A 15014-nucleotide genomic window follows, 5' to 3' on the forward strand; every position below is an offset into this window, starting at 1 on the left:
TTTGGGCTCGAAGCATACCTGTTACAAGACTGTGAGAGCCACGTGCAGCTGATGGTTGTGGCAGAGAGTGCAGCTTCAAGTACTAACTGCAGAGCCAGGCTCTGGAAGATAGGTGTTACAGTTTGAATGTGAGGTGTCCCCCAAAATCTCTTGTGTGAGACAATGCAAGAAGGTTTAGAGGAGAAATGATTGGGTTATCAGAGCCTTAACCCTATCAGTGAATTAATTCCCTATACCACTCATTAACTGAGTGGTAACTGAAGGCAGGTGGGGTGTGGCTGGAGGAGTTGGGTCTTTGAGGGCATGCCTTTGGTGAGCTGAGCTTAGTCTTTCTCTGCTTTCTGATCATCCTGTGAGCTGCTTCCCTCTGCCACACACTTCTGCCATGATGTTCTGCCTTTTCCAGAGCCTGTCTTCTATGGAATGAGACCTCTTAAACTGTGAGATTCTAAATAAATTTTTCCTCCACTAAAATTGTTCCTGTCAGGTCTTTTAGTCACAGCAATGAGAAAGCTGACTTGAACAATAGGTTTCTACCTCTGGAAAAGCAACAATTGCCCATTTAAAGCAGAAGAGGAACATCGGAAGATAATGAGCGGTAATTCAGCATTTCTTGAATTATTTCCTCAGGACGATTGCAAATAGCCCCTTAAAAATCACTGTGGAAGTTCTACGAAGAGGTAGGATTTAGAAAGTTCCCAGATTTTCTTCCTAAAAGGAAAGTGTTGTCTGAGATTTCACTGACCTAGGCACATCCTTTGCCATGCTCTACTGTGAAGGCACACGGATGAGTACAGTGCTGGGTTCACAGCCTAAGGTGTGGGCAAATAATCCTATTCATCTGGTTTTGATGTAGGGAAAGTAAATGTGTGTGTGTGCGTATGTGTGTGTGTGTGTGTGTGTGTGTGTGTGTGTGTGTGTATGCTCTTTTCTGCCTTGGAATGAGCCACTATGAAGTGCAGGCATCTTTGGGGGTTTTGGTATCTGCATAACTGAGTTAATGTTGGAATCAGAGATGGGAGAGGATAAAATTCTGTGTTTTGGCATTGTTCCAATCTCCTTCCTCCTCTTAAAAAAATAAGCATAATTCACAGATCTTCTCCTAGATCAGTTGTGAAGAATAAAAAAGACCTTAGTATTGACATTAGATTGATTTCCTAGGTTTTAATTTTTACCCTGTTTTTTTTTTCCCTAAAAAAAGTTAGAGAAATCAGCCACTGGCATATGTTAAACTATAACCAGGTCATGGAGGTCTTCAGAACCTGAGGCAAAGAAGCAGAAAGCCTTAGTGGCATGTGCTGAGAACTAGGCTAAACTAATTTCTCAGGATGATTGCAGAATGGCTTGCTAGCACTAGCAGTCAAAAGTAGAGACTTGGGAGGGTTGGCCCCCAGTTACTCCTGTCCCTGCATCCTCTCCAACCATCCAACTCCCTATGCTTTTCATTTATCATCAACATGTCTTAGCTTCCATCAAAGCTACTTCTTCCTGAAGCTGACCATAGTTTATAAAAAGAAAACACTGAGATAAACAAAAATTGCCTTTGGTTCATCTACCCGCTCCATTTTGAGCCCTTCCCAGTGAGAGAAGCATAAGACCTCTTCTCTTCTGAAGGCCCTGGAGTGTATCTCTGTGTCAGAATCCCCCTCAGCAGAGCCATGATCTTACCCACACCAAACTATAATCTTTTACTTCAAGGTTCAAGTGACACATAATTGGTTGTCTCTATCCCAAGATTTTTGTGAAAAGGAATAAAGCTCTACCAGAAGAATATAAGGCATCAGCCAGATAGTGGGGATTTCTTAAAGGTAATTATTAAATTAGACCTAATGGAATCCTGAAATACCACCATGTAGGCAATAGTGTGACCTTTTGGCAAGGATTAAGTTGGAGAACCTTCAAGGGGTCAAGTACAAGCCTGCAATTATGGTACGCTGCCACTTGGGGCACTTCAGGGCCTTGGCCGTGTTGCCAAACTCCCAGGCTAAATATAATCAGAGAATAAGGTTACTTTTACTTTTTTAAAAATGTAGACTTTAAGTACTATTGCCAAAATTAGGTTTCAAGATGATTCAGATAAGTAAATTCTCTAGAAAATCAAAGCCTGAGAAAAATCTTTCTACCTGCCCTCACTGTTTTCATCTTTCAAGGCTAGAGACATTGTTTATAGCCAAGATGTAATGACTGGTTCCTTCTGACTCCCACTGATCTCTTCTTTGAGAACCATCTCTTTTAAAGGAGAACTTTTAAACAGGATTCTCACAATTTCAGTGGCCTACCACTTCCCGTCACTCTCCCTGCTTCCTTTTCTACAGTGTGGAACAGGAGGAGCGTTGCTGCCAGCACGTGGGGGTGCATTATAGACTTGACTGAGGAGGATAGTCACATGAATTAGGCTCTTTTTTTTTTTTTTAAATAAATGAAGTCATTTCGGCGGATGGCTGCAAGATGTTTTAAGGGCTTTTTGGGTCAAATTATTCTGAAGTCATTGGTTAAGAGAAGTCTGACACTTAGGAGACAAAATACGTGTTATTTAATCTGCAACTCTACAGTGCTCTCTTTTGTTTAAAGATTGGGTCTGATTTGTTCTAATGTGAATGACCATAGGACACATGGTGCACTGTTTCAGGTTAATGCTGAAAACTAAGGTGAAGACAGGTTATGAAAAAACCTTAATGTTTGCTTCTAGAGATTGCACGCAATTTTGTGGGAGCAGGGAACATTGAAGGTTTGGAGTAAGTGGGATGACGTTCTTACAGTGGTACTTTAACAGCAGGGGAAATGAATAGAAGGAGAAAGGCTCAAAATCTCTGTGGAAGTGGAATCGATAGGACCAGGCAGCCAAGCAAACTGTGGGAACTATGGAAGAAAGAAGAATTAAAGATGGCTCTGATTTTGAGTACAGGAGAGTGCTAGTGTCCTGAAAAAATAGGGAGATCAAAAGTTCAGAAGAAATAGAATAAACTTGATTGTGAAGATCAAATAAAAATATGTACTGGAAGCCCCTTGAAAAGTAAAAAGTACTATTCCCATGTAATAAAATAATAGCATTTATTAAACATGGGGCAAGTATTTCTGTACTTTCTCAGAAAAAGGCTGAGCCTTCCCTACATTAAAATGATTTTTACGTCTAGGAGGAAGGAACTTTGTGCAGAATAGATCCTAGGCTTCTTTTCCAGGTGGGCTAAATGAGAGAAAGCAATGACAAAAGAGCAAAGGGCCCATAAGTAGTCACTCGGCATGGCATGGCAGCTTGGACATGATGAGCTTTGGTACAGGAACATGGTCTTCAAGTGGAATTGGCCAAGTTCAGATTTGGACTCTGCTACTTAACCAGATGAGTTATCTTGGGCAACTTAACCTGTGTGTTCATCAATTTTCCTATTTGTAAAACTGAGCTAATAAATGTAGCTGCTCATGAGGATTAAGTGAGTCCATGCTTGTAAGTGCTAAAAACAAACCCCAAACACACACAGCAATACCTCAAGAGCTGTTAGTAGTGGTATCATGGGAGTTAAATCAGAGAAAGTTGTAATGACGTGATCAGTGATGTCAAATGCTGTGAGGCCCTTGTGACAATGGGGAGGAAACAAGGTCATTGTGTTTGGCAAAGGGAGCTGCATAATGACATTATGCAGGAGAATTTGCTTAGATCTATGGTGGGGGAAGGCAAAGCTTACCTCAGGGATATTGTATTTCATTTATTGTGTTTGTTAGAGTAATAGTAATAGCAGTAACAAAAAAATATATATAATTATTTCTTTCACAGTGGTTTTCTGATAGAATTGTAATACATTGAGAGGATTTTATTTTTACTCTTCTTCTTGCACATGAATAAAGCCCAAAAAGTAACAACATGTTAAAAGAAAGGGTGTTCATATTGTTGGCTCTCCATTTCTGTGGGTTTTGCAATTGCAGATTCAACCAACTATAGATCAAAAATACTTGAGCTTGGTGTGGCGCATGTCTATAATCCCAGGAGGCTGAGACAGAAGCATCACAAATTCAAAGCTAGATCAGCCACACCAAGGCACTAAGCAACTCAGTTAGACCTGATGTGGCTCAGTAGTTGAGTGCCCCTGACTTCAATCCCCAGTACAAAAAAAAAAAAATTGTTTTTTTTTTTGAAAAAAATTGCATCTGTACTGAACCATACCAACTTGTTTTCTTATCCTTATTCCCTGAACAGTACAGCATGACAACTATTTACAGAGCATTTACATTGTATTATGTATTATAAGTAATGTAAAGATAATTTAAAATATATCGGAAGATGTGTAGTAATTTATATGCAAATGCAAAGCCATTTTATTTGAGGGACTTAAGCATCTATAGAGTTTGGAGGGGTGTCCTGGAGCAAATCCCCCAGGGATACCAACTAGATGATTTAAAATACACAGAAGGATGTTCATAGGCTATATGCAAATACTATTCCATGATATATGGCGACTTATGCTTCCTAGAATTTGGTATCTGATTTAAAATACTTAGGGCTGGGGATGTGGCTCAAGCGGTAGCACACTTGCCTGGCATGCGCAGGGCACTGGGTTCAATCCTCAGCATCACATAAAAAAATAAAGATGTTGTGTCCACCAAAAACTAAAAAATAAATATTAAAAAATTCTCTCTCTCTCTTTAAAATACTTAATATAAAGTAAGTGCTGTGCAAATAGTTGGTATACTATTTTGTTTTTGAATTTGGAAAATTTTTATTTTCTTTTTTCTTTTGGTACTAGGGATTGAAACCAGGGACATGGCTTAACCACTAAGCCATGTCCCCAACACTTTTTACATTTTATTTTGAGACAAGGTCTCATTGAATTGCTTAGAGCCTCTCTAAGTTACTGATACTGGCTTTGAACTCACAATCCTCCTGCCTCAGCCTCCTGAGCTGCTGGGATTACAGACGTGTACCATGGTGCCTGGCTATTTTTATTGTTTTTTAACATTCTCAATCCATAGCTTATTGAATTCCTGAAGATTTAGAATCTGTAGATTCAGAGAACCAACAGGTTATGCCAGATTATTCCCCAAGAGGACACTTGTATGTGCATATGCATGTGTATGTGCTAATAGAAAAATATGCCTTGCTTTAGTTTCTATTTCTCTGATTATTTCTAAGTTTCAATACTTTCTAATTTCATTCCTCTAATATCATTTGCTGGTTCAGCTTTTTGTGTTGGCTTATTTCTAAGAAAACGATTCTTAAATTAACCTAAAATGGATGGTGATAATAAAGTTAGATTATTTTTTACTTTCTGATACTTACCCCCACCAAAATATAGTCTTGAGTCTAGAGCTATGCTTTTGAAATGCAATCACCATGTCAAGGTTTGATGCATATGAGTTTTAAAATGGCCAAATCCTGTTTGTACTCAAACAGAATAAACCAGCTGAAATACTTCCCTCAGGGGAAAACAGACAAACAAACTTCAGAAATCTTTAAAAAGAAAAAAGATCTTTAAGAAGTAAATCTCAATATAATATACAAGTACTTAAAATGGTGGGGCAATTTGAAAGCATTTTTTAAAAAGTAATCAGTTTTTTTCATAGATTGATTGAAAACCTAAATGCAAGATTCCTTAACATCTTGTACCTACAGAATCAATTTCTTTCTTTCCATGAAAACTGTACTTTCTGTTAAAGACACAGAAAAGAAAAATGAAAAGCCTGGGAAATGGAAAATGACCAGTGTGTGGGTTACAAGTTCTAGCATTTGATGTGTTTGACACATAACGAATGTCCTTTTTGTCCTGCTGTATTGATAAATTGGCAAGAAGAAAAAATCAATTCCAGACCCCCACCCCCAAAAAAGCAAGCAGGAAAAAGAAAGGAGAAAATTTATGGGTGGGTTATAAGAATATCTCAAGGAATCCAAGTGTGTGTGGGGTTGGGCGGGGGGTGGTGTAGCTGGGCTCTAGGAAGAGTCAGGGAGGGAGCTTTTGGGGGATACCTCCTTTCTCTTAATCTCTGTCTCTACTTCTCTCAATGCCAAGTTTGTTCTTTTACTTAAGGTTTTTCAGTCATGAATCCAAAATTTTTGGGAAAGAACCAATTGGCTGAGCTTATAGGAAGCTACCTATATGTGGGTCTCCTATAGCTGTGTGGGCAGAGATTCCATAGTATGAAGACATGGCATTTCCTACTACAACTATTTGGGTAGTAGATGAGTGGATAGAAGCTGTTCTCAGCAAAAAAAGTACACAGGGCAAAAAATTAAATAGTGTGTCATCTATACCTGCTATCTTGTTTCCCTTTGTGCCAGCCAACTGCAACTTCAGCTTTTCAGGAACTCTTGATGTATTCTTCCATTCCTCTGGTGTACTATGCAATGGGACACTTTTTGTATATTTGTGTCTTGTGTCTATGTTCAAGTAATGTCTTATAAATACCTATGTATTGAAAAGCACAATTAAAGAAATGCTTCTATGAAAAATGTCTAGAAAAACAAAATAATGTTCTTTGTTCAAATAAGTTCTAGAAACACTGAGCTAAACAAAGATACACATTTTTTTATTAATTCAGGGTCTTTAGTGTGCTAACGTGTTCTGCATATGTATAATGGAGTTGGGGAAAGAGAATTAGTTTCCTAAACTTATTGAAATACACATATGTGTGTGTGTGTGTGTGTATTTAAATTTGACAAATATCTAGAAACATCTTGGATATCATCTAGAATGCAATTTTGGAAATGCTGGCTCAGGTTTAAAGAAATGAAAAATGGAGGAAAAAGGTGTTGTGTACCAAAGAGATGAAATTTGTTAATATAAAAACCAAAGAGAGAAAAGAACTGGAGGGAATGTGTACCTCAGGGAGAAAATTAGCAAGGGGAAACAGTGGGATGCAGCCTAGTTTCCCATTGGCATGTAAAGCCCTCAGGTGAGCAAACACCCCACTACCCAGTGTGAAACACCAGAATGCACATTTTATATTTTAGGGACACCAACTATATTTTTCATGGTGTTTGTGTTTATTTATGAAATACTTTATCTCAGAATTTCACACATTCTTGGGAGTGTGTTTCTATGTAAGTTTAGGAGCAAACATCAGTAAGCAACAGCAGTAGGTTTATAACCAGCCTCTTGAACTGAAATTATCATGTCCTTTTAACTAATTAGTAACTGGATGTTTCAACCTCCACATGTCTTCCTTCTCTGCATTAAAGTCTTTTCTTCTACATCCAGAGAACCAGTCCCCTGACCTCGGCCTTCTCTCTTAGTGATAAATTACCAAATTACCAGTTTACAAATTAAAGCCTTTGTTTTTAATATCCTGCAAGGCAAGGGACAATGGCTATATAAAATTTTTCGTTATCTTGATGACACCTTAGGAGAGTTGGTCTTTCATTTAAACCACAATCTGTTATGGGCCAGTCGCTGTTTTAGGTTCAAGGACAGTGGCTTCCATTTGAATGTCTGTGTGCAGCTAGGAGAGAGAGAGAGAGAGAGAGAGAGAGAGAGAGAGAGAGAGAGAGAGAGAGAATAAACCAAGTAAAGTGAACAAATATATAATGTCAAATATGCATGTGCTAACAAGAAATGTAAGTCAGCCTTAGCAGATGAAGAGTGACTGAGATGACATTTTAGGGAGGGATGATCAGGGAAGGTCTCTGTGTTCAGTAACACCAGAGTGTTCACCTGGACTACCTGGGGGAGTAAAACCCAAAGCTCTGCCAGAGAAGAGAGTTCCAGGAGTCTAGAAGAGTAAGAACAAGGCTTGGGGTTCCCATCTGCTGGATGTGTTTGGGGAGCAACAGGTTCTCCCTGTAGACGTACTGATTTTGCTGAACGATGTTTGTCTCTTACACTTACATAGAAGCACACTCCTAAGAGTGTGTGAAATTCTGAGGCAGAGCATTTCATAAATGAAAACAAACATCATGAAAAACACAATTGTTGTCCCAGAAGCATAAAATGTGCACTCTGGTATTTTACACTGGGTAGTGAGTGGGGTGCTCGGTCACCTAATGGTGAACAATGGAACCAGGTGAGCAATGGGAAGAGAGACGGGGGAGGAGTCAGAGCTGCAGTGGGGAGGAAGTGTGTGTGCAGCCCCTCAGATTGTGAAGGGTCTTGTAGACTATAGGAATCATTTTTTTTGTTTTATTTTGGGATGGGATATAATAACCAGAACATAAAATATCAGCAACCACATCCTCTATATTCTTTGGTGACTCTTCTCTCAATTGCTATACCAAAAAATTGTTATATGAAAGGAAAAGAAACATACATGCTCTCTGGTGAGCACTTGGGAGAAAGGCCATGAGGAACTAGCAGTACTGCATGTGTGGAGCCATGATGGACAGGCCCCTCGTAAGTGGGTGGGCGTGGCCACTGATTTGGTATTCCATTTGCTGTTTATAAATATCACTGTTAATGAGAGCCATTAGCTTGGTGACTGGGTGAAGAAAGGCAAGTAGCACCAGGTCGCAACTGCTGAATCAGTGAGTCAGAATAGCTCTGTTCTTACCTGCATGTTTTAAATAAGTGAAAAGCTATTTGTAGGTGTATAGAGGCATGCTGGTGCAAGTAGGGAAGAAACATAAATCAAATGACACTCAAGACTTGCTGGTGTCGGGAGCAGAGAGAGCTTTTACTGTATCCTCAGAAATCCACTGAAGATAGAGATTAGTTCTGAGGAAGTAAACCACTCTCCATTATGCTTCTAACACTCCCATTACAGTGAGTTTCAAGCAGGTTGCTCAGAACTGACTCTGGGAAACATCTTTGTAATAGTGGCACTTAGAAATGGTAACATATTCCAGGTGCCAGGGCTTGGTGATGTGGCTCTGCGGTTGCTCTGAACTTGGTAGCTTTAAATTCTCCCTCTGGCTTTGTCTCTGAGCAGCTGTTTGTATACTTGACTCACCTTGTTTCTCTCTTCCCCTTCACTGTCTCAGATGTTGGGACCAGAAAGATTCTGGGCTCCAATTCTAGCTTCAGAACTCAGTAACCATGGGTCCTAACTAGCAAGTACCGGATCTTTCAGGACCTCAGTTTCCTCATTTATAAAATAGGGACAATAACAGGTACTTGTTATAAAGTACCCTAAAAAGGATTTGGCATTCAGGAAGCACATGAGAAATGTCATGGATGTTGGCATGTAATAAACAGGAATCTGAGTCTCCTGGAACTATCACTTGTTGATTGTCTCACTTGAGGGAAGTTTTTACATATTGTTGGTGTTAAAAAAAAATTTAAAAATTTAGCTATAAAATTATATATATATGGTCTCTACTTGTGCTTCAACTAGACACTAATACTCTTCCCATTCCTACAATGCTGCCCAAATACAGAAAGGGAGAGGAATCAAGATTTATTAAGTACCTACTACTGTTGAGGCATTATATAGATATGTATTGTCTCATTAGATCCTCACAAAATTTTTAAATATACCTATGTTCATCCAATGATTGAGAAAACAAAGTTCTGAAAAACTAAAAATTAAGAATTTAGTAACTGGTGAAATGGTAGAAGTAGATGCCAATCTAGGTCTGCTTGAATCCCAGGCCTGAATTCCTCCCAGGACCCTGGGTGGTCTACCAACAGCATCACTATTTGCAAATATTCAGTGTTGCGCCCAAATATTACCCTGAAAATAACAACCAGGGGACTAGCAGGCAGGGGATTTTACATTTCTGGCTGAGTCTCACTGGACTCTGAATAATTTATGTCCCAGAAATGGGGCCAGTCCAGTTGATGGTTGAGTATAAATCTATCCTTGGGCAACACTAGACAGATTTTTCTAGTCTATTTTAAAAATCAACTCCTTCCTGCCAATCATCTCTGGAGTCTCCAATCCTTGTAGAAGTCCTCATCTTAAGTATCAGTCCCCTTCACAGCGATGCTGCCACTCCTCACATAGCTCTACCCAGACATGAAGACAGATTTTGAATCCCACAGTACACTTCTTTAAAAAAAAAAAAATAGCCCCAGCTCCTTTAGATTTCCCATAAGGCCCATTTTTTTTGGCCTTTTAATAAATTTCACAACTCTTTTCTGGACATTTTTTCAAACTTTCCACCACTTGCCAAAGTTACTGAGTCCAAAATCGGGCATTTAAACCTAATGAAGCTCTAAGAAAACCCGGACGGCCTTATAATTCTATATTCTCACCTCCTGCTTCTGCGTCCCAAGGGTGTGCTCCATGTTTATGCTGCAGCATTAAAGCATTGAGTCATTTTCCTCAAGAAATGCCAACTTTGGAAAAAAATACCCCCAAAATGAGAAAGCCAGGGCTTCTAACAGTATTTAATAGAGCTCCTGCTACTACTATTGTTAAGGACAATTCCCACACATAGTTCCAAGAAGGAACATACCTAAAAATGAACATTTTCTACTAGTCTCAAGAACTAACAAAAGATGCCAAGCAAATGGATCAATTAAATGCACTTTATTAATGTTCCTGGCACCGAAAGAGTAAATTCCTTAGTTAATAAACAATTGGGGAGGGACCTGTAGGAGAAAAGCAAATGAGCTAAGATAAAGACTTTATAGCATGCATTCTTTCAAAAATTTTAAAGTAATAACATTTGGTTTTTATTTATAACTTGGGGGTGGGCAGTTAAATGGATTATTTGGAACAACAACAAAAAAAGAACGTTGCTTATTGCATTAAAAGATACTCTCTCACATACACCCAGCCAGAGGGAAACATGTTCAAAATTTGTTATTTGAAGTTTCAGTATTTGATTTGGTTAGGTTTTTTTTTTTTTTTTTTTTTTTTTTTTCCAGAGTCATCATTGCATTTAAAATTTAATTCAGCTTGGAGATTAGAAGAGCTTTCAAAATTCTTACATGTGATTTTTTTTTCTTTCCATCTCTGATCAGTTTTTTTGTTCCCTTTGGGACTATATTTTTCAGTTTCAAAGAGTCAATGAAAACATGAATGCTTCAATTTACAGAAAGTTCTTATTTAATAAATTGATCAAAACAAGCAGGCAGATCTGGCTACAAATCTGGTCTCCCACATTTGACAAGCAGCGTGACCTTGAGAAAATGACTTAATTCTGTCTTAAGTGTTTTGTAAAAGTGATTGTACTTGCAGTTCTTAACATGGGTTGAAACATGGTAACAGCTCAACAAACATTAGCAGCCCTTACATCTTTGCCAACTTCTTCTATTTGTTTAGTTAATTTGAATTCTAATCAAGTTCTTCAAAGTATCTGTAGTCTCACCGTTTTAACAAACTTGTCTTTGGGAAAAACATAAAATACCATTCAAATGAAATAAACCTTTGAAATTCAAGTTGAAATGTTATCAAAGTCAATATATCTCTTGCTTTTGTTTTTTCACTTTATCTGAAAAATTTTACCATTTCTTCATGAATCTTATTAATGTGTGACACGTCCATTCTTTAGGACATTTATGTGTGCTTTACGTCTTTTTTTTCATACATTTTGCAGTGATTTTCATCTGGGACATGTGCATTCCTTGTTTCCTTGTAGTTCTATGATAATTGTTATTTTAATAAGAATATTTATTTTCCCAATTTTATTTACCCATAGCACTTTTTTCTCTCCCCTGCCATTTTCATAAGTGAAGTGAAAAGTTGGGAAACATTGGTATTAAGTTTCTGACTAATATGAAGCATAGAAGTGGACAAATTTACCAATTCTCAATGGTAACAAAACTTTCCACATTCTGTGATAAACAGAATCCTTTCCCACACAGACTCTGCTCTTGTAATGGAGATATTTTTTGGCCAAGGAGACATCAGCTGTATGATGCAAGGGGAAGCCTGGTAGTACTTGCATATCAGAGCAAGTTTTGGGGGGGACATTTGCTCTTAGGAACTAACTGCCATACTGTGAGAAAAACCCAAGTAGACACACAGGTCTATGTGAAAGGAGACTGAGACCCCTGATGAACAGTCCCAGTTGAAGTCCCAGCTGATAGCCAGCAGGAGACTGCTAACTTTACAAAGAACCATACTGAAGGTGGATCTTCTAGCCCCAGGTTACCTGTGCCAAATGACATATATAGAGCTGAGACAAACTGTCCCTGCTGAACCCTGACCAAATTGCAAAACTGTATGCAAATAAGTGATTGTTCTTATTTTAAGCCACTGGATTTGGGGATGGTTTGCATGTTGCAATAGATAATTGAAGCAATCACTTTCACTACTGACCATAAATGCAAAATCAAGAGAAAACTATCAACAAATTGACTTTAATACAACAGTGTTGATGCTAGATGAATGCAAATCTGTCCCCCCCCCCCAAGGCATAACTAGACATTGAGAATAAGGAGGGTCCTGAGGCTTAAAGGAGAATCATTTTTCTAGTGGAGGCAACAGATCATCTGTTCTCTTTCTCCTCTTTCTTTTTTGACATGTATCCATGAGGCACTCATAGTCAACAAAGGAGACGGCAATCTCTGATGGAGTTAGCTTACTTTCCTACTACTTTAATTTCTTACCAGATGTCATAACCTTTGATAGATTGAAGTCTGACTGACTTTCTTATGCCTTATACAGTGCTGAATTGTTGAGAATAGTGAGCAATGGTGGGCCAAGGAGGAGCAGCAACTGGGACATGAGCCCAACTTCCATGAGAATGGCTGACACAGATGATAGATATGATGTCTTACATGTGCCATATTCATACTTAACAGGTCCACTTTTCCATACATACATGATTCGATTGTGGAGAAACTCCTCAGTGTGTGAGATTGTGGATTTTAGAATCTGAACACAAGTCTGAAGGGGTGAGGCAGCTCTTACCTTCTAGCTGAAAAGAAGAGTGGTGTCTTTATGATCAGCAGCTGCCAAGAGGATAAGCTTTGGAATCTTGGAAAAGATGGAAAGGGTGGAAGAGGGTTTGTGTTGCACTATAAATACAGTCTCTGACTTAATGATGGTTTTAATGACCATTTTTTACATTATAATGATGCAAAAACAATATACATTCAACAGAAACTGTATTTCAAAGCTTGAATTTTGATCTTTGCCTGGGCTAACGATATGAGGTTCCCTACTCAACAGAAATGCTGGCCAGGGGGAGTAGGCTGCAGATCCCAGTCATCTGATAACAACCTGTTGGGGGCATTTGTACTTTGTTTACTCCAAAGCAGAGAAACTGCTGATTATTTCATCAGATAACTAAAAAATAAAGGATTTTCCTTTGAAATCTGTAGAGAGACTGACTGTACAATGTAATAGTTTTAAGAACTGGGGTCAGACTTCTTGGGTTCTTAATTATCTTCTGCCAATTATCTCAATTTCTAAAATCGAAGATGAGGAAAGTAATAATAGTACCTACCTCATGAGTTGCTGGAAAGAGCAAATGTGCTTTGTAAATATTCAATAAATATCATCTATTAGTACTGGCTATTAATTCTCTCCTCGAGCACTTTTGCATTTTCCATCCATTGATTGATTGAACATGTTCTTAATTGCAAGACAGGAAGGGTCATTTTAACTATTCTACAGATAAACTTCTAGATGGGCCCCATTTAGATTTTCTCATAAGAAACCTAGCTGCAAATCTGGAAACTTCCAGCTTCAGAAAACCTTTTTTTTTTAAAATCTAAAAATACATTATAAAGCCATATTTCATGAGCTTTTTCATTCGTAAGCATTTAAATGATCTGTGTAGTGGAGATGTTAAAGTAATGCATATCCCTCACAACTAGTTACAGTATGTAAATAGGGTTTTCAGGGCCAAATTTTAGTCATCTCTGCCTGTGGAAGATTTTTGATCAAGGTTTGCAAAAGACTATTCACTAAGTGAGCACTAGGATCACTATTATATACTTGCAATCTTCAAAGTGCTGTGTTAGGAGCTTCACTGGGAAGCCAGCAAAATTCATCCATATGAATGCAAGTGAGTTTTCCAGCAGAGCCTGACAAATATTGCATATCCCTGTCCTGACCTTTCCTTCTTAACTTTGTAATAAAAATGTCTAACATAAGATATGGCTTTCTAACAGCTTTAAGGGTATAATACAATATTATTAACTGTAGGTTATAATATTGTACTGCAGATCTCTAGAACTTATCTTACATTAAAGAAACTTGTACCCATGGAATAGGAACTCCCCCTCTCCCAATCACTGGCATCCACCAACCATTCTACTCTGTACTTCTGTAAGTTTGCCTATTTTAGATACCTTAAATGGGTGGGTTCATATTGCATTTGTTTTTCTGTGACTGACTGATTTTACTTAGCAGAATGTCCTCAGGGTTCATACATGTTTGGATGATGTTCCTTTGTGTATGTGTGTGTGTGTGTGTGTGTATATATATATATATATATATATATATATATATATATATATATATTTAATCCATCTGACATGACTGAATAATGCAACGAACATGGGAATGCAGATATCTCTTTGGAGTCCTGATTTCAAGTTTTTGAGTGCATACCCAGATTTTTGTATCATATGGTGGTTCTATTTTTAAATTTTTAGGAATCTATACTACTTTCTATAGAAGCATCACCATTTAACATTCCTACCAATAATGTACATGATTCTAGATTCTTCAAATCTTTTCCAAAATTTGTCATCTGTCTGTCTATATCTATCTGCTATCTACTGTCTAACCATCTATCTTATGATCATCTTGACAGGCACAAGGTAATATCTCATGGTTTTGATTTGCATTATTTACATTTTCCTGATGATTACTAACATTGAGCATCTTTTCCTATAATATACCTGTTAACCATTTTTATGTTTTGGAGAAATGTCTATTCAAGTTTTCTGTCTATTTTTACTTAGATTGTAATCCTTTATCAGATGTAATTTGTAAATATTACATCTATCAGTGTATTGACTCAGTTAGTTGATGCCTTTTCCATGCAGAAGTTTGATTTCCTTTTCTACTCCCTCCCTTTCTCATTCCTTTCTTTTGTTTCTCTTTCTCTTTCTCTCTCCCTCATTCCCTCTTTCCACTTCCTTCTGCTCTTTCCCTTCCTCTCATTGAGTTTCCCTCCTAATATACTTGGGCTCTTAGATTTTCCTGTTGTGGTCATAGAAGAAATAACAATCAAAGTTATCCATATA

The sequence above is a fragment of the Marmota monax genome, unplaced genomic scaffold, assembly GCF_021218885.2.
Source record: "Marmota monax isolate L192 unplaced genomic scaffold, Marmota_monax_Labrador192_F-V1.1 WCK01_AAM20220418_F8-fsc00001, whole genome shotgun sequence".
Classification (NCBI taxonomy): Eukaryota; Metazoa; Chordata; class Mammalia; order Rodentia; family Sciuridae; genus Marmota; species Marmota monax.